Genomic DNA, 20,511 nt, shown 5'->3' on the forward strand with positions numbered 1-20,511 from the left:
CTGCTCGGGAGGCGCCTTCTTTTCGCTGTGCGCCTCCTGAAGCCCAGGGCCTTACCTCTGCCCCTGCCCCCACCCCTATTCCGGTTCAGTCTCCCTCCTCCTGCAAGGCTACCGCCGCCCCTGGGGTTATTTCTTTTCCGCCTTTTGCAGATTCCCCCCAGGGAGCAGTCTTTATGTTTTCTAGTTGCGACTCCCCAGGAGTTGCACCTTTCCCCCTGCCATCCCCGTCCGCCCCAAGGCACGAGATGGAGTTAATAACCCCAGCCTGTCAGACACCCCGTCGGCGGTCCGCACCCTGCCTACCCGCCTTAGCGGACCACGAAGCTGCATCAAAAGCCCCACCAGGGACTGCTCTGGGAGTTGTAACCCTACCCCCCCATGAGCTGCAGCATGCATTACGGGAGTTCTTGAAACGATGCCGTGGTGCCCGCGATAGGGCACAGCTGGCTCTCCAGCAATGGGGGGACTTTGATCGACTCCTTCGGGCCGCGAGAGCCCTTATGAGGGAGGGTAGAGGGCAAGGGAGGGGCGGTGCCGCGGCCTACGAGCGGGCCCGCAGCTTCCGGAAAGAGTTATTTACTCACGGGATGGGACACGGGTTGCTACGCGACCCGCCGGGGGCCATGAGTACCCCCACCCCTGAGAACTCCCCACCCCCCCAGCCCTCCGCATGACACCTCTCATCATTGTAACCCTGAACACCAGGGGCTGTAGGATGGCTCTCCGCAGGTCCCAGGTGCTCTCCTACCTTCGGGAGGGGAGGTACTCTGTGGTTTTCCTGCAGGAGACCCACACGGACCCAACCGCCGAGGATAGGTGGCGGCTGGAATGGGGGGACGGGGTATACTTTAGCCACTGCACGGCTTGGCAAGCTGGAGTGGCGACCCTGTTCTCCCCCACCCTGCGGCCCGAGGTGCTCGGAGTCACTGAGGCCGTGCCGGGCCACTTGTTGCACCTCCGAGTTCGTTTGGAGGGGCTCGTGGTCAATTTTGTTAATATCTATGCCCCGCAAGTGAGCTCACAGCGGCCGCAATTTTACCAGCAGGTGTCCGAATTTCTCGACACCCTGGATTCACACGAGTGCCTGATCCTGGGAGGGGACTTTAACACCACCCTCGAGGAACGGGACCGCTCGGGGGCCGAGCCGAGCCCGGCCGCCGCGACCATTCTTCGAGACATAGTCGATTATCACTCCCTAGTGGACGTCTGGCGTGACCATCACCCAGATGATACTTCCACGTTTACCTTCGTTCGGGTGGAGGCCCGTCGGTCGCACCGCTCTCGGTTAGACCGTATTTATCTATCCCGTCTCCATCTTTCACAGGCCCACTCCTCCACCATTCGGCCGGCCCCTTTTTCCGACCATCATTTGGTTGCCGTCACGGTCTCCCTCCGTGCAGAGGGACCGGGGCCGGCTTACTGGCATTTTAATAACAGCCTGTTGGAGGACGAGAGCTTTGTGATGTCCTTCCGGGAGTTTTGGCTGGCCTGGCGGGAGCAGTGGCGTGCCTTTCCCTCGGTGCGGCGCTGGTGGGATTTAGGGAAGGTGCGCGCCAAGCTCTTCTGCCGCAACTACACTCGGGGCACCAGCCGACGGAGAAATGCGGCGATAGAGCAGTTGGAACGGGAGGTCTTAGAGCTGGAGAGGCGCCTGGCCGCCAGCCCCGGGGACCCGTCCCTCTGCGGAGCGTGCCGGGAGAAGCGGGAGGAACTTCGAGCCCTCGAGGACCACCGGGCCCGAGGTGCCTTTGTCCGGTCCCGCATCCGCCTCCTTCAGGAGATGGATCGCGGCTCCCGCTTCTTCTACGCCCTGGAGAAAACGAGGGGGGCCAAAAAACACGTCACCTGCCTTCTAGCGGAAGACGGCACCCCCCTCACGGATCCGGAGGAGATGTGTGGGAGGGCCCGTGACTTCTACGCAAACCTTTTCTCCCCGGATCCGACCGATCCTGGCGCTTGCGGGGTGCTCTGGGAGGAACTCCCCACGGTCAGCGTGGGCGACCGAGACCGGCTAGAGCTGCCTCTCACCCTGGCCGAGTTCTCGGAAGCCCTCCGTCGCATGCCCACCAATAAATCTCCGGGCATGGACGGGCTGACCGTGGAGTTTTACCGCGCGTTCTGGGACATCCTTGGCCCAGACCTAGTCACTGTCTGGGCTGAGTCCTTGCAGGGCGGGGTCCTCCCTCTCTCGTGCAGACGAGCGGTGCTCGCCTTGCTGCCGAAGAAGGGGGACCTCCGCGACTTACGAAACTGGCGTCCCCTCTCACTCCTTAGCACGGATTATAAAATCGTAGCGAAAGCAATCTCGCTGCGGCTAGGGTCCGTGATGGCGGACGTGATTCACCCAGACCAGACCTATACTGTCCCGGGTCGCAGCATTTTTGACAACCTCTTTTTAGTCCGAGACCTTTTGGAACTCGGGCGGAGAGACGGTCTGTTGTTCGCCCTCCTGTCTCTCGATCAGGAGAAAGCGTTCGATAGGGTAGATCATGGGTACCTCCTGAGCACCCTGCGAGCGTTTGGATTCGGACCTCAGTTTGTGAGTTTTCTCCGGGTGCTGTACGCCTCCGCGGAGTGTCTGGTTAGGCTCAACTGGACCCTGACCGAACCGGTCAGCTTCGGGCGAGGGGTGCGGCAGGGGTGTCCCCTCTCAGGCCAGCTGTACGCTCTGGCGATCGAGCCTTTCCTCTGTCTCCTCCGCAGGAGGTTGACGGGGTTGGTGCTGCGGGAGCCGGAGCTGCGGCTGGTCCTGTCGGCGTACGCCGATGACGTCCTCCTCGTGGTCCAGGACCCGGGCGACTTGGCGCGAGTGGAGGCATGCCAAGCCATCTTTTCGGCAGCCTCCTCCGCCCGAGTCAACTGGGTCAAGAGCTCTGGCTTGGCGGTGGGGGGCTGGCGGCAGGTAAGCCCCCTCCCACCCGCGCTTCAGACCATCCGGTGGAGTGCCGGCCCTCTGCTCTATCTCGGCGTTTATCTTTCTGCCACGCACCCTTCTCCGCCGGAGAACTGGCAAAATTTGGAAGGCGGCGTGATTGAGCGGATCAGGAAATGGACGAGGCTACTCCGATGTCTCTCCCTTCGGGGGAGAGCACTGGTGCTTAACCAACTAGTCCTGTCCACGCTCTGGTACCGGCTCAACACCCTAGCCCCGGCCCCGGGTTTCCTGTCCCACCTCCGGAGATTGATTCTGGAGTTCTTTTGGTCAGGATTGCACTGGGCCCCTGTCGGGGTTCTCCACTTGCCCCTGAAGGAAGGAGGGCAGGGCCTGAAGTGTCTGTACACTCAGGTCCGCGTTTTCCGCCTCCAGGCCCTGCAGAGGCTCCTTTATAGTGCAGGTAGTTCGCCGTGGAGCATATTGGCGCATGCCTTTTTACGCCGCTTCCATGGGCTCCGCTATGACCGACAGCTCTTTTATCTTTGTCCGAGAGGTTTTCCGCGAGACCTCTCCGGGCTGCCGGATTTCTACCAGGACCTCCTTCGGGCCTGGAAACTGTTTTCAACGACCAGGTCCGTGGCGGCCATCGTGGGGGCAGATCTCCTCACGGAGCCCCTGCTTCACAACCCCCAACTTTGTGTGCAAGCGGCGGAGTCCCGCACGGTGCGCCAGAGGTTGGTCCTGGCGGGAGTTACGAGGGTCGGGGACCTCCTGGACTACGACCGGGGGGACTGGCTGGATCCCCTGACGCTCGCTCGACGCATGGGGCTCTCCAGCCTTCGCACCCCCCGGCGCGTGCTTCAGGAGGTGGAGGCCGCTCTGACCCCCGCCGCTCGGGCTTATGTTAGCCGAGCCTTGTGCGAGGGCGCGCCCCGCCCATCCCTTACCCCAGGCCCGCCGGACCTTTCCATCGGGCCCCTACTCTGTCGATCCCAACACACCCCTCATCCTTTCACTGCGAGCCGGCTGCATGAACTGCAACCGGTCGGTTTTCAAGTTGCATCACGGAAATATCTATATACACTCACGCTCCATACCCTTCATGCCCGCACCCTGGTGTCCCGCCCCGATACAAAGTGGCGAGATCTCTTACCACCTTTGGAGGGTGAGCAACCTCGGTGGGCCAGCCTGTACTCCACCTTGGTCCCGAGGCCCGTCGGGGACATCAGTTGGCGGCTCCTTCACGGGGCTGTGAGCACGGGCGTGTTTTTGACACGTTTTACCTCCCTTCCGGAGACTTGCCCTTTTTGCAACGTGAGGGAAACCCTGGCGCACGTCTATTTAGAGTGTGCCAGATTGCAGCCTCTTTTTCGGCTCCTCACAAATATTCTTTTGCGCTTTTGGCTTCATTTTTCTCCCCACCTCTTTATCTATACACTCCCCATCCGTGGCCCCACCAAGTCGCGGGATCTCCTGGTTAGCCTCCTCCTAGCCTTGGCTAAAACAGCCATTTATAAGACCAGAGAGCGGAGGTTGGCTCATGAGGCGTCCTGCGATTGTGAGGCCGTTTTCCGACTCTCAGTACATTCACGTATCCGGGCGGAGTTCCTCTGGGCAGCGTCCACCGACTCCCTTGACACCTTCGAGGAGCGGTGGGCGCTGTCCGGGGTTCTCTGCTCGGTGACCCCGTCCGGTTCCCTCCATCTGACCCTCTGATTGAGGGAAAGAGCGAGAGCCGCCAGTCACAGCCGTTAGTTGCTGTGAATACCATCATTACTGTTTTCTAGGAGGGGTCCTATAATATATGGGTGTACCCCCCTCCCTCCCAACCACCCACCCCGCAGCCGTGCCCATCTTGTCGGGCACTCTCAGGAGAGGGAGGGTCGGTGACCCTGGGCGCGGCGCTAGGTAACTCGAGAGGGTGGAAGACCACGAGTGTCGAGGAAGCCCCCCCGCTCTAGGCCACCAGGTAACTCAGGAGGGTGGAAGACCACGAGTGTCGAGGAAGCCCCCCCGCTCTGGGCCTGGGCTAACCTGAACACCTCTCCCTCCTGAAAGCTGTTGTGTTATACCTTTTGATTGCGTTGTTTTGTTGCTAAGTTTTTTTTTTATCCCTTTGTATTCTTTGTAACTGTTACAAATAAATTTCCTTTCTGTTTCAAAAAAAAAAAAAAAAAAAAAAAAAAAAAAACCTTCCCTGTTACCTTACCCAGGGAAAAGGGACCTACTTAACCTGGGGCTAATATATCTGCCTTCTATCACTCTCCTGTAGCCATCTGGCCCAACCCTGTCACAGTATGCAAATAGAGGGTTCAAGATTGGGACAAATTATTAATATATTTCCTGTTTACTTATAGGGAGGTATCAAGAATCAACTGGGTTCTCTCCCATTTGTTCTCCTATACAGCCAGAAAGTCAGGGAACCCCTAGATCTCAGAGACTCCTGGGAAGGGGAAATTGAAGCAGATGAAGAGCCAGTAACTAAATATGTACAAAGGTTCAGAAACGAATTAAAAGACATGTTGGGTATTGTACAAACTAACCTCAAAGACAGTCAGTCCAGACAAAAGGCATGATACGATAAACATGCTTGTAAGCACCCTTTTGAAATAAGAATGGTATTGATATTATGGCCTGTGAAAAAGTGCAAAATGCAAAATTCTTAGACTACATTTAAAGTCTGATGCGTATCCTGTATGCAGTGTGGTTGTATCTATGTTGGTTGCAGGATATTAGAGAGAGAAGGTGGGTGAGTCCTGAAGAAGAGCTGTGTGGCTCGAAAGCTTGTCTCTCTCACCAACAGAAGTTGGTCCAATAAAAGATATTACTTCCCCCACCTTGTCTTTTTGGTATGTATCCTGCAGCTTTTAATTTTATTTCAATACTTTAACAATCAGAAGAAAATTGCAACATGGATAAAAAACGGTTACTTGTATAACACCACAAAAAAACCTATGCTGGATGACTTCCTTTCCCCTCTCAGTTAATTTATTTTTGTCCAACTCCTGTCTCTGACATCCTGATAACACCTTACTACATATTCACAAGACACTTGGAGAATTCTCATTGATTAGGATAATTATAATTGGTATGATCCAGCAGTTCTCAAACTGTGGGTCATGACCCCAAAGTGGGTCATGCGTTCATTTTAATGGGGTTGCCAGGGCTGGCATTAGACTCACTGGGGCCCAGGGCAGAAAGCTGAATCCTGAGTCATGCTGCCGCAGGCTGAAGCCAAACCCCAAACAACTTAGCTTCATGGGGCCCCTGTGGCGTGGGGCCTCAGGCAACTGCCATGCTTGCTACCTCCTAACACTGGCCCTGATTCTAGAATAAAACAGGGGCACTGGGGTCATGTAGTAATTCCTGTTGTCAGAAGGGAGGCACAATGCAATGAAGTCTGAGAACTGTTGTATAATCTACTGTTTTGTATGTGTCATTCTAAAGTGTAGAACAAACGGTTAGTAACCTTTCTGTAACTCTTGTTCTTTGAAATGTGCTGCATATGTCCATTTCACTGTAGAAGTGTGCATGCCCCAAGCACAGTTGCTGGAAATTTTCCCCTTAGTGGTACTCATTGGGTTGACTCTGGTGCTGCATACTGAGAGCATCAGTATAAAGGCCCAGTTGACCCTGCACCCCTCAGTTCCTTCTTTCTGGCCAACTCTGAAGAGGGTCCTGTAATGCTCTTATTGAGAGGTAGGGCCACTTTTGATGGACCCGCAGTGGCCGGGAGGTAGATAAGGATATGAGAGGACTCTTCTACTACCTCCGCTTGCAAGCCTAAGTTCATGATCACCCTCTTCAACAGCTCTTGGTAGGCCTTGAAGTCATCTTGAGGGGGTGACACGCCCACCCTCGACCACCTCATCTGGGAAGGTGCCCACACCGGCAGGGAGCCTCTCTCTCCTTCTGTACCAATGGGAGCCAGATCCTGAAGGTCAGCACCAGGCTTGATACCAGAGTGCTGGTCGGGCACTGCCCGATGGGACAGAAGAGCCCTTCTCTAATAGGCCCCAAAGTAAAAGAGTCTTGTGTGGGATCCTGGCATCGGGAAGAATCCTCACAGGTTCCAAAAGGGTCACTGCATTGGCATAGGCCCGTGACCACTGGGCCCAGCAATCAATGGCATTCTTGTGCCCAGGTCCATGGCAGGGTAGGGTTGACAGAATGGTTTACAAGGGTGACTCCTCAGACGGGAGTATGACCCAATGATGAGTCTTCCCCTAGGGACCACAGAGGTGTGGTTCCTATTGGTGCTGGGGCAGGGAAGTTTGTGTTGTGGCCAGCAAGGATGGTTTCCCTCTGGATGTTACCATGGGTCCTGGAACCAGATAAGAGCTGGTAATTATGTGCTCCCTCTGCCCACCACCACAGACGCTGCTCTCTGTATTGCTGGCAACAGCAGTACTGAGAGCGCTACCAGGTCTCTGGCCGCAGCAAATGCCTGCAGCGTGGACAGCCCCTGGTGCTGACGGTTCATCCAGGACCAGATTGAACAGTATCTGCAGATGGGCCGGAGTCAGCTGTGCTGCCTGCGATGTGGAGGCAGAGGAGTGGCCTGACTTCGTTTGCACTTTGCTCTGCTCTCCATTCCTGGCTTCTTCAGAATAGGGAAATGCCCCCTGTCAGCCAGCTGCTTCTTATGCTTCTTTCCCAGCACTAGGGATGATGAACGGTACTGGGCCTCCTGTATGGCAGGATGAGTGCTCCGCACCAACAATGAGATACTCAGGGCTGAGTTCAAATGGCTTGGCTCAGAGGAAGAGCTAAGCACTGTGTTCATCAAAAGGACTGTCAAGGTTCCTCCCCCACTCTGAACTCTAGGGTACAGACGTGGGGACCTGCATGAAAACCTCCTAAGCTTACTTTTACCAGCTTAGGTTAAAACTTCCCCAAGGTACAAATTAATTTTATCATTTGTCCTTGGAATATCCACTGCCACCACCAAACTCTAACTGGGTTTACTGGGAAACATAGTTTGGAAACGTCTTTCCCCCCAAAATCCTCCCAAATCTTGCACCCCACTTCCTGGGAAAGGTTTGGTAAAAATCCTCACCAATCTGCATAGGTGACCACAGACCCAAACCCTTGGATCTGAGAACAATGAAAAAGCATTCAGTTTTCTTACAAGAAGACTTTTAATAGAAATAGAAGTAAATAGAGGTAAATGAATCACCTCTGTAAAATCAGGATGGTAGATACCTTACAGGGTAATTAGATTCAAAACACAGAGAATCCCTCTAGGCAAAACCTTAAGTTACAAAAAAGACACACAGACAGAAATAATCATTCTATTCAGCACAATTCTTTTCTCAGCCATTTAAAGAAATCATAATCTAACACATACCTAGCTAGATTACTTACTAAAAGTTCTAAGACTCCATTCCTGGTCTATCCCCGGCAAAAGCTGCATACCAACAGACCCAGACCCTTTGTTTCTCTCCCTCCTCCCAGCTTTTGAAAGTATCTTGTCTCCTCCTTGGTCATTTTGGTTAGGTGCCAGCGAGGTTACCTTTAGCTTCTTAACCCTTTACAGGTGAGAGGATTTTTCCTCTGGCCAGGAGGGATTTTAAAGGGGTTTACCCTTCCCTTTATATTTATGACAAGGACCTTTAACCTGGCCTCCCAATCCTTCTTTGTACGAGGTTTAAACGCACGGCAGATCCAACAGTGATCCCCGATGAGAGCCTCACCTAAGCACTTTAAGAAACTAGAGTGCGCGTTGCTCAAAGGCATACCTTGTTGCAGGAGGCATGAGGCTTGAAGCCCGGTGACCAAGGCTTACCTCTGCACTGGGAGTGGATGAAACTCTGCTGATGGAGAAGCACCAACTAAACTATCAACTATTTACACTCTAACTATACAAAGTATTAAGAAAACAAAGATAAACAAAGACCACGGAGAACAGTTTGCTATAGCAAGGACAGCAGTTCCAGTGACTGTCATGGACAGTAAGAAGTAGCTGAGGGTCACAGGGTTGACCAGGCCCTTATACCAACGCTATGCGTGTGCAGCACCAGAGTCGACCCAACTGGTACCACAGAGGGAAAAGCTTCCATCAACCGTGCTTGCGGCATGCACACTCCTACAATGGAATGGACAGGTGCTATCACTTGAAGAACTGCAAGCTCTTTAGAGCAAGGACTATATCTTTTGTATTTTCACAGTGCCTAGTGAATCTGCCTCTCCAGTAAAGCGAACACTTAGAACATTTGTGGTGTTCTTCAGAAGTTAAAATGCATATTAATGGAGGAACAAGAGAAGGCTACTTACTGAGGTTCTTCGAGATGTGTGTCCCTGTGGATGCTCCACTCCAGGACACAACTCCAGGACACTCCAGACACAACTGCGCTCAGTTGCTGTCTCGCGGCATTGTTAGAGTCTGCCTGAGCATGCGCATCCCACACCCCGTCGGTTCCTTCTCTACCGTAGAGATATCAGAATAGTACTCCAAAGTAGAGGGGAGGAGGGTGGGTAGTAGAGCACTCACAGGGACACACATCTCGAAGAACCTGCTACTGCAAGGTGAGTAACCTTCTCTTCTTCTTCGAGTGCTGTCCCTGTGGGTGCTCCACTCCAGGTGAATGTGAAGCAGTACCCACTATGGATGGTGGGACTTTGGAGTTGCAGCAGTGACAACTGTAGACAGTACTGTGTGGCCTACTATGGTGTCTGCTATGGTATCCTGTGTGATAGTGTAATGTTTGGCAAATGTATGGTCAGATGTCCACGTGGCCACTTTGCAGATGTCAGTAATAGGTATGTTATGGAGGAAGGCAACAGATGTTGACATCACCCGAGTAGAATGAGTTCTGATGCCCTCGGGCGGTTGGCTATTCTGAGTTCAGTAACAGGATCTGATGCAGTCAGATATCAACTTGGAACGTCATTGCTTAGAGATGGCCGCCCCCTTCGATCTCTTGGTAGTGGAGACAAATAGCCGAGAGGATTTACAAAATCGTTTAGTCCTGTCTAGATAAAAAGCGATTGCTCGTCTGACATCGAGGATGTGCCGCTTCTTGCGAAGTCTTATGAGATTTGGGATAGAATGCAGGTAAGTATATTGGTTGATTAAGGTGGAAGGTAGACACCACCTTAGGGAGAAATTTAGGATGGGGTCACAAGATAACCTTATCTTTAGAAAAGGTTGTGTAGAAGGGTAGGCCATCAGGGCGCTTATTTCCCCTACTCTTCTCGTTGACGTTATGGCGACTAAGAAAGCTACCTTCATAGACATGTGGAGAAGGGATGAGGCAGCTAAGGGTTCAAAGGGAGGTTTCATAAGACAGCGTAGAACTAGATTGAGATTCCAGGCGGCTGTCAGTGGATGAAACTCAGGGTAGAGATTTTGCAGGCCCGTGAGAAAGCGTTTTATTGTGGGGTGGGCAAAAAAGTGAATATCCGTCCACTAACTCATGAAGGTGGTGAGGTCCGCGAGGTGTACTCTGATGGAGCTAAGCGAGAGCCCGTTGTGTTTTAGTTTCGGAAGGTAGTCTAAGATGTTAGGGAGGGTCACAGCATGGGGCGTTAAGCGTTATGGGAGCACCAGATGGAGAAGCGTTTCTACTTTTGCAAGTAAGTCTTAAGAGTGGAGTCTCTTCTACTGTGCAGGAGGATATACCGGACCTGCTCAGAACAGGCTAGTTCATGGGTTTGGAACCATGAAGGAACCATGCCATCAGATGGAGCTTCTGGAGCTGCGGATGAAGAAGTCGTCCCTTGTCCTGAGACAGCAGGTCTGGTCTGTTGGGGAGAGTCCTTGGAGGACGGGTGGAAATGAGCAGCAGTAAGGTACCATGTCTGTCTGGGCCAAGCTGGGGCAATAAGTATGACCTGGGCCTTGTCATCGTCTGATCTTGTGGAGAACCCTGTGTATCAGAGGGATCAGTGGAAAAGCATACATGAGGGAGTTGTTCCACAGGATGAGGAATGTGTCTCCTAGGGATGCAGTCCCAAGTCCCACTCTGGTGCAAAAGAGGTGACATTTGTGATTCTGGGTTGTGGCAAAGAGGTCAATCGATGGAGTGCCCCCAGAGGGAGAAGAGCTGTCATCGTATCATGGGATGTAATTCCCATTCGTGTTCCTCAAAGAAGTGTCTGCTGAGCGTGTCAGCAGTAGTGTTGTGACATCCAGGTAGGTAAGAAGTGGTAATTTCTATGTGGTGTTGTATGCACCAATTCCATAACCAGGTGGCCTCCATGCATAGGGAGTGCGATCGTGCTCCCCCCCCCCCCCGTGTTGATGTAAACCATACATTCTATATTGTCCATTAGGACCCAGACGGATTTGTTCTCTATTAGGGGGAGGAAGTGAAGGCAGGCATGTCTGACTGCCCTGAGCTCTAGGAGATTTATGTGCAGACGCGTCTCTGACAGGGACCAGTGACCCTGTGCCATGTGTCCCCCGAGGTGGCATACTTGACCACGAAGGTGGTGGCTGCCATGTGGCCAAGTAGCTGTAGGCAAATTCTTGCTTGTATCCTGGGGCGAATGGAGAGTGTGTGTATGAGATGTGTAATAGCTAGGAATCTGTTGTGTGGGAGCGAGGCTCTGGTTTGAATTGAGTCCAGGTGAGCACCGATGAATTTGATCTGTTGTGGGGTGTCAGGGTGAATTTTTGAAAGTTTATTTGTAGACCTAAATTACGGAAGAGAGAGATGGCAAAATGGGTAGCTTGTAATGTCTTGTCGTATGAGCCACCTTTGATGAGGCGGTCGTCCAGGTAGGGGAAAAGAATAATCCCATGCCTGCGAAGGTGGGCCACAACTACAGCTAGGGTCTTGGAGAATACTCTCGGTGCTGTGGAGAGTCCGAATGGGAGTACCCTGTATTGAAAATGATCGTGTCAGAGTGTGAATCACAGGAAGCGTCTTCGTGCTGGGTAAATGGATATGTGAAAATAGGCATCCTGTAGGTCGAGGGCTGTGAACCAGTCCCCTTGTTCCAGCGTGGGTATTATTGTGCCCAATGTGACCATCATGTGACCATGTGAATTTCTGGACATGTACGAATTTGTTCAGTTGGCATAGGTCTAATATAGGTCTCCATCCCCCGCCCTTCTTTTGGGTCGGAAAGTACTGGGAGTAGAACCCTTTCCCTCAGTATTGTGTCGGCACAGTTTTCACTGCACCTAGCTGTAGGAGACGAGCCACTTCTAGGCGAAGTAGGTCCTCGTGAGAGGGGTCCCTGAAGAGGGACGGGGAAGGGTGAGTGGGTAGGATAGAAAAGGGATGGAGTAACCTGACTGAACTATTTCCAGGACCCAACGGTCCTGTGTGACCTGTTGCCAGGCATGGTGGAAAACCTGGAGGTGGTGGCAAAATGGGCAAATAGGCGGTGGAGTCAAGGGTTGGTCACGCAGACCCTCAACCAACACTTCAAAATTGCTGTTTGTTTCCCGATGGGTGGGAGGTAGCTGGTTTCGCCTGGTTTTGTCTGTGCCTAGGGAGTCTAGCATGATTCCTGGCTATATCATATGGTCTGGGCTGGGGTCAGTGATATTGGCATTGGGGGAGGTTTAGATTGGATATTAGGAAAAACTTTTTCACTAAGAGGGTGGTGAAACACTGGAATGCGTTGCCTAGGGAGGTGGTAGAATCTCCTTCCTTAGAGGTTTTTAAGGTCAGGCTTGACAAAGCCCTGGCTGGGATGATTTAACTGGGAATTGGTCCTGCTTTGAGCAGGGGGTTGGACTAGATGACCTTCTGGGGTCCCTTCCAACCCTGATATTCTATGATTCTATGATTCTATGATATTGGTGTGTGCATGGCCTCTAATAAGGTTGATACCTTTCTCTCTTGGGGAGGGACGGGTATATGCCCAGCATGCGCAGGGTTGCTCTAAAGTCTTTCATCGTGTGAAGGACTTTGTCTGTGTTTTTGGAAAAAAGCTTATCTTTATCAAAGATAGGTCCTCCACTTCAGTCTGCAGGTCTTTGGGGATACTGGATGCAGAAAGCCAGGAAGATCTGCACATAATCACTGCAGTTGCGGTAGTGCGGGCTGCTGTGTCGGCCATGTCAATAGATGCTTGTAGGGCTGTTCTGGACATCAATTGGCCCTCGACCAGGACTGACTTAGTCTGCTCTCCTGTCCTCTGGGATATGGGAGGTAAAATCAAAGAGCTTATTGTAATTGTCCAAGTCGTAGCTTGCAAGTAGGGTGAAATAGTTTGCGATTCTGAATTGCGAAGTGTAGGAGGTATAAACCTTGCGGCCCAAGAGGTCAAGGCTTTTGAGGTCCTCGTCCTGCGGGGTGGGCCGACACTGTGGCTGTTTCATCCTGTGTGTCACCACATCCATTACAAGAGAATTAGGCTGTGGATGAGAAAATAAGGAGTTTTAAATAAGAAAGGAACTGATGGGCAGGATCCCCTGGGAGAATAACATGAGAGGGAAAGGAGTCCAGGAGAGCTGGCTGTATTTTAAAGAATCCTTATTGAGGTTACAGGGACAAACCATCCCGATGTGTAGAAAGAATAGTAAATATGGCAGGCGACCAGCTTGGCTTAACAGTGAAATCCTTGCTGATCTTAAACACAAAAAAGAAGCTTACAAGAAGTGGAAGATTGGACAAATGACCAGGGAAGAGTATAAAAATATTGCTCGGGCATGCAGGAGTGAAATCAGGAAGGCCAAATCACACCTGGAGTTGCAGCTAGCAAGAGATGTTAAGAGTAACAAGAAGGGTTTCTTCAGGTATGTTAGCAACAAGAAGAAAGTCAAGGTAAGTGTGGGCCTCTTACTGAATGAGGGAGGCAACCTAGTGACAGAGGATGTGGAAAAAGCTAATGTACTCAATGCTTTTTTTGCCTCTGTCTTCACAAACAAGGTCAGCTCCCAGACTACTGCACTGGGCAGCACAGCATGGGGAGGAGGTGACCAGCCCTCTGTGGAGAAAGAAGTGGTTCGGGACTATTTAGAAAAGCTGGATGAGCACAAATCCATGGGGCCGGATGCGCTGCATCCGAGAGTGCTAAAGGAGTTGGCGGATGTGATTGCAGAGCCATTGGCCATTATCTTTGAAAACTCATGGCGATCGGGGGAGGTCCTGGACGACTGGAAAAAGGCTAATGTAGTGCCCATCTTTAAAAAAGGGAAGGAGGAGGATCCTGGGAACTACAGGCCAGTCAGCCTCACCTCAGTCCCTGGAAAAATCATGGAGCAGGTCCTCAAGGAATCAGTTCTGAAGCACTTAGAGGAGAGGAAAGTGATCAGGAACAGTCACCATGGATTCACCAAGGGCAAATCATGCCTGACTAATCTAATTGCCTTCTATGACGAGATAACTGGCTTTGTGGATGAGGGGAAAATGGTGGATGTGTTGTTCCTTGACTTTAGCAAAGCTTTTGACACGGTCTCCCACAGTATTCTTGCCAGCAAGTTAAAGAAGTATGGGCTGGATGAATGGACTGTAAGTTGGATAGAAAGCTGGCTAGATTGTCGAGCTCAACGGGTAGTGATCAATGGCTCCATGTCTAGTTGGCAGCCGGTATCAAGTGGAGTGCCCCAAGGGTCGGTCCTCGGGCCGGTTTTGTTCAATATCTTCATAAATGATCTGAAGGATGGTGTGGATTGCACCCTCAGCAAGTTTGCAGATGACACTAAACTGGGAGGAGAGGTAGATATGCTGGAGGGTAGGGATAGGATACAGAGGGACCTAGACAAATTAGAGGATTGGGCCAAAAGAAATCTGATGAGGTTCAACAAGGACAAGTGCAGAGTCCTGCACTTAGGACGGAAGAATCCCATGCACCGCAACAGACTAGGAACCGAATGGCTCGGCAGCAGTTCAGCAGAAAAGGACCTAGGAGTAACAGTGCATGAGAAGCTGGATATGAGTCTACAGTGTGCCAAGAAGGCAATGGCATTTTGGGATGTATATGTAGGGGCATTGCCAGCAGATAGAGGGATGTGATCATTCCCCTCTATTCGACATTGGTGAGGCCTCATGTGGAGTACTGTGTCCAGTTTTGGGCCCCACACTACAAGGATGTGGAAGAATTGGAAAGAGTCCAGCAGAGGGCAACAAAAATGATTAGGGGAGTGGAACGCATGACTTATGAGGAGAGGCTGAGGGAACTGGGATTGTTTAGTCTGCAGAAGAGAAGAATGAGGGGGGATTTGATAGCTGCTTTCAACTACCTGAAAGGGGGTTCCAAAGAGGATGGATCTAGACTGTTTTCAGTGATAGCTGATGACAGAACAAGGAGTAATGGTCTCAAGTTGTAGTGGGGAAGGTTTAGGTTGGATATTAGGAAAAACTTTTTCACTAGGAGGGTGGTGAAACACTGGAGTGCGTTACCTAGGGAGGTGGTGGAATCTCCTTCCTTAGATATTTTTAAGGTCAGGTTTGACAAAGCCCTGGCTGGGATGATTTAGTTGGGGATTGGTCCTGCTTTGAGCAGGGGGTTGGACTAGATGACCTCCTGAGGTCCCTTCCATATTCTATATTGATATTCTATGATTCTATAAAGTCTACCTTCTTAGCAGGAACATAATATTTACGTTCAGCCTTTTTGCAAGTTGCTGGGATAGAGGCTGGGGTCTGCCAAAGGGTGTCAGCTGGTTCCAGGAGTGCTTCATTTATGGGGAGTGCGATCTTTGAGGGCGCAGAGGGTTGGAGGATTTTGAGGAGTCCGTGTTGTGACTCCTGGACCTCCTCTAAAGGGATGTCCTGACTGCCACCCTTTTGAAAAGTTCCTGAAATTGTTTAAATTCGTCCACGTTTTGTGGAGGCAGCGGCATGAGGGCTCCATCTGGAGCTGATGGATAGTTAGGAGTCAGTGAATTAGGGTATGGTTCATAGTCCATCTCTTCAGGGCGGGTTCAAGATGGAGCTGGAGATAGAGGCACAGAACAGGCTTGTGGTCTGGTGGAAGAACCACAAAAACGAGTGGCAGCAGGAGCTGGCCAAGGGTACCACTGAAGCCCAGGCATAGGATAAGAGAATTGAGGTCTCACCCACGGGGGATGAAGTAGGGAAACTGAGGCTGGTGCTTGTGAGCCGTGTCCTGAGGTGGAGGAGGAGAGGCAGGTGGGGAGAACTCTGCCTCATGCTGCATATCGGGCTTGCTGTCAGTGAAGGTAGAAAGGTCAGGTGGGGAGAGCGGCTGGTCAAACAGTGAGCGCTGTGTGTCAAGGAGCGGAGAATCAGGCTCAGGGGCCACTGAGATGTCGTCCTGATTTAAGAATTGTTGCTGCTCTCTGCGCTGCGATCCAGCCAAGCGGGGTTTGTGATCAAAGCATGTACTGACTTCTGCTTTGCTTTCGCGGGTGCCGCGGGCCGTTTGTAGGTGCCCTGCGGGAGGTCCACTGTTGCTGCTGGAGTGATAGGCAGGCTCAGCGCTGACATTCTTGTCGGCATCGGGTCTATTTTTGGTGCCAAGGAGACCTTCCCGCTATGGGAAGTTGAGTTCCTGCCTCTGCGCTGTGCGAGAGCCATGGCAGAGGTGCTGGGATGGTTGGAGGTGCCTGCCTTTGTCGCTGTCAGCACAGAGGGCAAGGATCTCGCAAGAGACCCTTTACTGTTTTGAAAGTCTCTGCACGGAGACTGTTGGGCTTCCTGCCTTTTCGCTTGAGAGGGTGAAGCTGTGCTCCCAACTGGTTCTGACCTGGCTGGGGAGCATGAGGGAGAGGGTTTGCTATTGCCCATCTCCATAAGCGGCTGTAGGTATTTCTCCATCAGGAGTATTTTCAACCGCAGGTCTCTGTAATGACGAGCCCTTGTTTTCAGGCTATTACAATGGACACACTTGGCAGGGACGTGTGTCTTGCCAAGGCACTTCACGCAGCGTGAGTGTCCGTTGGACCATGGCATAGGCTCCTGACAGGAGTCACATTTCTTGAATCCTGAAGACCCTGGCATTATTGTACGAGTAATGCCTGGGCAGAGTGTCTCAACAGGAGACAAAGTCTAGTCAACTATTCTAAAGGAAGGGAAATAACTGGGATGTTTCTAACTAACTATTTCTATGTCTTTGTACTTATTTCCTTCAGTTACCAGGGAAGAGGATCAGTACTGCCCCGAGTCCTGTCTTCAGCTGAGGATGGTTGAGAAGGAACTGAGGGAGGTCCGGGGGGCGTGTGCTCAGGCAGACTCTAACAATGCTGCGAGACAGCAGCTGAGTGCATTTCCCGACCAGGTACTGCTACTGAAGATCTCCGATCAACAGTGCTGGGACGCACTGTCACCTGGAGTGGAGCACCCTCAGGGACAGCACTCGAGTAAGAATCAGTCTTTTCCCTGTAAACCACATGTGTTTCACATACCTATGTCAAACAAAATGGAAGTGGCTAAAACTTAGTCTCCCTCAGTCTCTCTTATGGAAGCTGTTTCTCTGGCAGGGAGAGGTGACTTGAACGTGGCTATTTCACAATGCATGAGTGCTGTACCCTAGGGGTTGGAAGTTACAAGGTAGGCAGCACTACTTCTTCCCCCCAATCCCCTCGTTTGGGGGAGGTAGACATCTGCCTTATTATTCTTAAATAAATGCCAAGCCACCTGACTCCAGGAGGAGGGTTCTCACTCATGGGTTGCTAGCAGATACGCACCTCTCTGCAGCCTGTACCTATCTCAGAGAGGAGTGGGACTTAGGACACTCCCCTTTGGTCAGCCTCTCACAGGGCCAAGGCCCTTCCATTTTAGGTTTTTACCAAAACATTCCCAGGGTTTACAATAGCTATTACTTAGTTTTTAGCAATTTTCACCCACAATTTGGACCATTAAACTAAATGAAAATACTGATTGTTAAGCAAATCCAATAGATTACATTAGATAGGTGTTTGTTGTTAATAAATTAGTCTGACTGTAAATACAAGGCTAGCTGTTTAAAATAAGGCAATGTAGTGGAAGACACACACACACACACCAGTGCTTGAGTTCTAGAAAAAAGTAGCAGAACTCCCAAGACCCAGCTCCACACTCCAGGAGAGATGACAGCTATGTATCTTGGACAGACCCTCTGGAAGGAGATGGCAGCTTGGTAACCTGGGCTGCCAAGCCACCATTTCATCTTCCCGAATGGAGAGCCTGATCAGAAGTACTCTTTCCCCCCCCCCCCGCCCCCCGTATCCTCCCATCCCACAGTATTAGCCCTGATATTTACCCTGAAAAATGTGAAGTTAACTTTTTGCACCAATTCTCACCCTTTTAAAAAATGTTGTAATGAACACTGAGAAATTTACAGGAAATTTTAAACAAAATAAACTAAAACAAAGGGCCTTGACAATTGGCTACCTTGGTTTCCCCGTATCTAGCCTGCTGGCTTTTGTGTATCAATCTAAGATACCTATCTCTCCCCATTCATGGTATAAGGAGCGTAGGCGTCTAACTCAGGCTTTGTGAATTGCAATGTTGTTTCTGTGATTTTCTAAGTGCCTAAAAGTTAGGCATTGTGATGCCTACCATGGCAATGCCTAAATTCCTTTGTGAATTTGGGCCTAAGTACTCAAGGTATGACAGCCAAAGTATTGTCATGGATCAGAAACTGGCGACAAGCAGAAAAGAAGTAGGTCAGAAGAAATGGTCAATTTTCATCATGGCAGAAGGTTAACTGCAGCTGCTTCAAAGGTCTGTACTAGGCTATTCAATATATTTACTAACAATATGGAAGAGGATAGCCACATTTGCAGACGACAAAATTATTTGGGCTAGTCAAGACCGGAGAGGGGTGTGAAGAGCTTCACCAAGATCTAACTAAGCCAAGTGAATGGCAGCACGATGGGAGATTAAATTCAATTCTGATGCCAAGTAATGCACATTGTAGGGAATAATCGGAACCTCTTAAACACCTTATAGGATGTTCTAAATTAACTATCAGCTCAGTAAGAGACCTGGTCTGCTTAATGAAAACCTTTCTAAGTGTGCAATAGCAATCAACAGCAAACAAAATGTGAGGATGTATAAGAAATGAGAGACTACTGGCATGGTACACCTCACCTGGAACGTGTTCAATTCAGTATTAAGTGCTGTATCCATATAGAAACTGAATCTTGATAGTTTTGTCATATCTCTCAAATTGTTTAGAATGACTCTTGAGGAAGCTTGTGTGTAGTACATGTGACAATTCCACTGAGCAATATTTTAAAGATCAAGATAAATTATTTACATTCTAGTAACTTGATAATTGTAGGAAAGGAAATTAAGCAAAATAATCTGCTTGGCTTTTGTCTGTTGGGGGACAAAAATCTGTCAGTAAAATGAATTTAAACAGTTCTCAGAACTTAAACACTGCATCCTTTTCTCATTCTTATTCCCTGCTGCCATCTATTTGGCATTATTTTACTCACAGGCCCTGTCTACACAGGCAAATTGATCTGTGGTTGACAGATGTCAAACATAGTACCCAGGGTTTTAGTTGCTGAAGTAAATAAAGCCAATTTAAGCATAACATTACTTACAGAAAGCATGATTCAAAGGCAATTTTCCTAGTATATGCAAGGCCACTGAAAACTACAGGATTTTTTTTTTAATTCTAACATTTCACCTTTTTACTATTGTTCAAAGGCCAAAATCCATATGCTGTTTATGTATAGACTATGTCAGCTCTTTTTACAGGCCCAAAGTCCAGAGTTTGGTCAAGAGGCTGGAGGCCTAGCAAATAGTAAACAATATTAGCTAAGAGAAGCAGAACAAACAAAAGACAACCTTGCTTTTTGCTAAAATAAGCTTGGTCAGCAAAATGCCAGGTGGGGAGCCATAACTGGTGTCTTTATTTGAAGCTGCAAACAGACCAAAGGAATGAAAGGGGCCCTGTTTCTTCTGTAGGAAGAGATACCTTCCCACACATCAACCTTGAGTTTATGGAAAAGGTTCAAACATGTCAGGATGAGATATGACATCCTCCCTCTCACAGAGGCACACCCCTCCTCCCAAGCAACTACCAGTGCCTGCCTTAGAAACACAAATGAGCAACTGAAAAACAATTTCTATCACCATATACTTTTCACTGTTTTCCTGTTTTAACCCCCCAGGTATGTATCTGTTGGACAATTAGAGGAGATACTTCATTCCTGTGGACCCCAAATCAGAATTCAACATATATATTTTATACTAATACACTTATACATTGTTTGAAGTACTAATTGTACGTTACTTGTTAACTTGAAACCATGATTATATTATGTAATCTTTGACTATTGGCTACTGTGCTTATCTTGTCTTGCTGCTAGACCTAGTTACTTTTCTCCGCCCACGGAAAATCCATATAATCCACTGTAATCAATTGATTGGCAGTGTCTCTGAGCCCAATAAGCAAGGTGACACTCCACCAGTGCTGTGTGTAATAAACCCACGCGCTTGATTCTACACGGTGTCCATTTTGTTCCACCAACTGTCTTAAACTTAGTTTCTCTCTGTCACTCAGGCAGGAGCATTATACTTGCTCTTTGAGATGGTACATTTATTGACTGAAGTACAAGCAATCTGGAAAAATATGGAAAGAAAATCTGGAGAGATAACTGCATACAGAGGAACCTGAACATTTACCCATTTGTCAGAGAGATATAATTAGACTCTGGAAAGCAGGTGTAAATTACTAGACAGACAGACAATGTCAGTCATCACACAGTTTTAAAGAACTTTTTATGGTAAAATACATATTTACAAATGAAGGCACTTTTAAACCATAACAAA

The sequence above is a fragment of the Lepidochelys olivacea genome (genome assembly GCF_965140295.1).
Source record: "Lepidochelys olivacea isolate rLepOli2 genome assembly, chromosome: 13".
Classification (NCBI taxonomy): domain Eukaryota; kingdom Metazoa; phylum Chordata; order Testudines; family Cheloniidae; genus Lepidochelys; species Lepidochelys olivacea.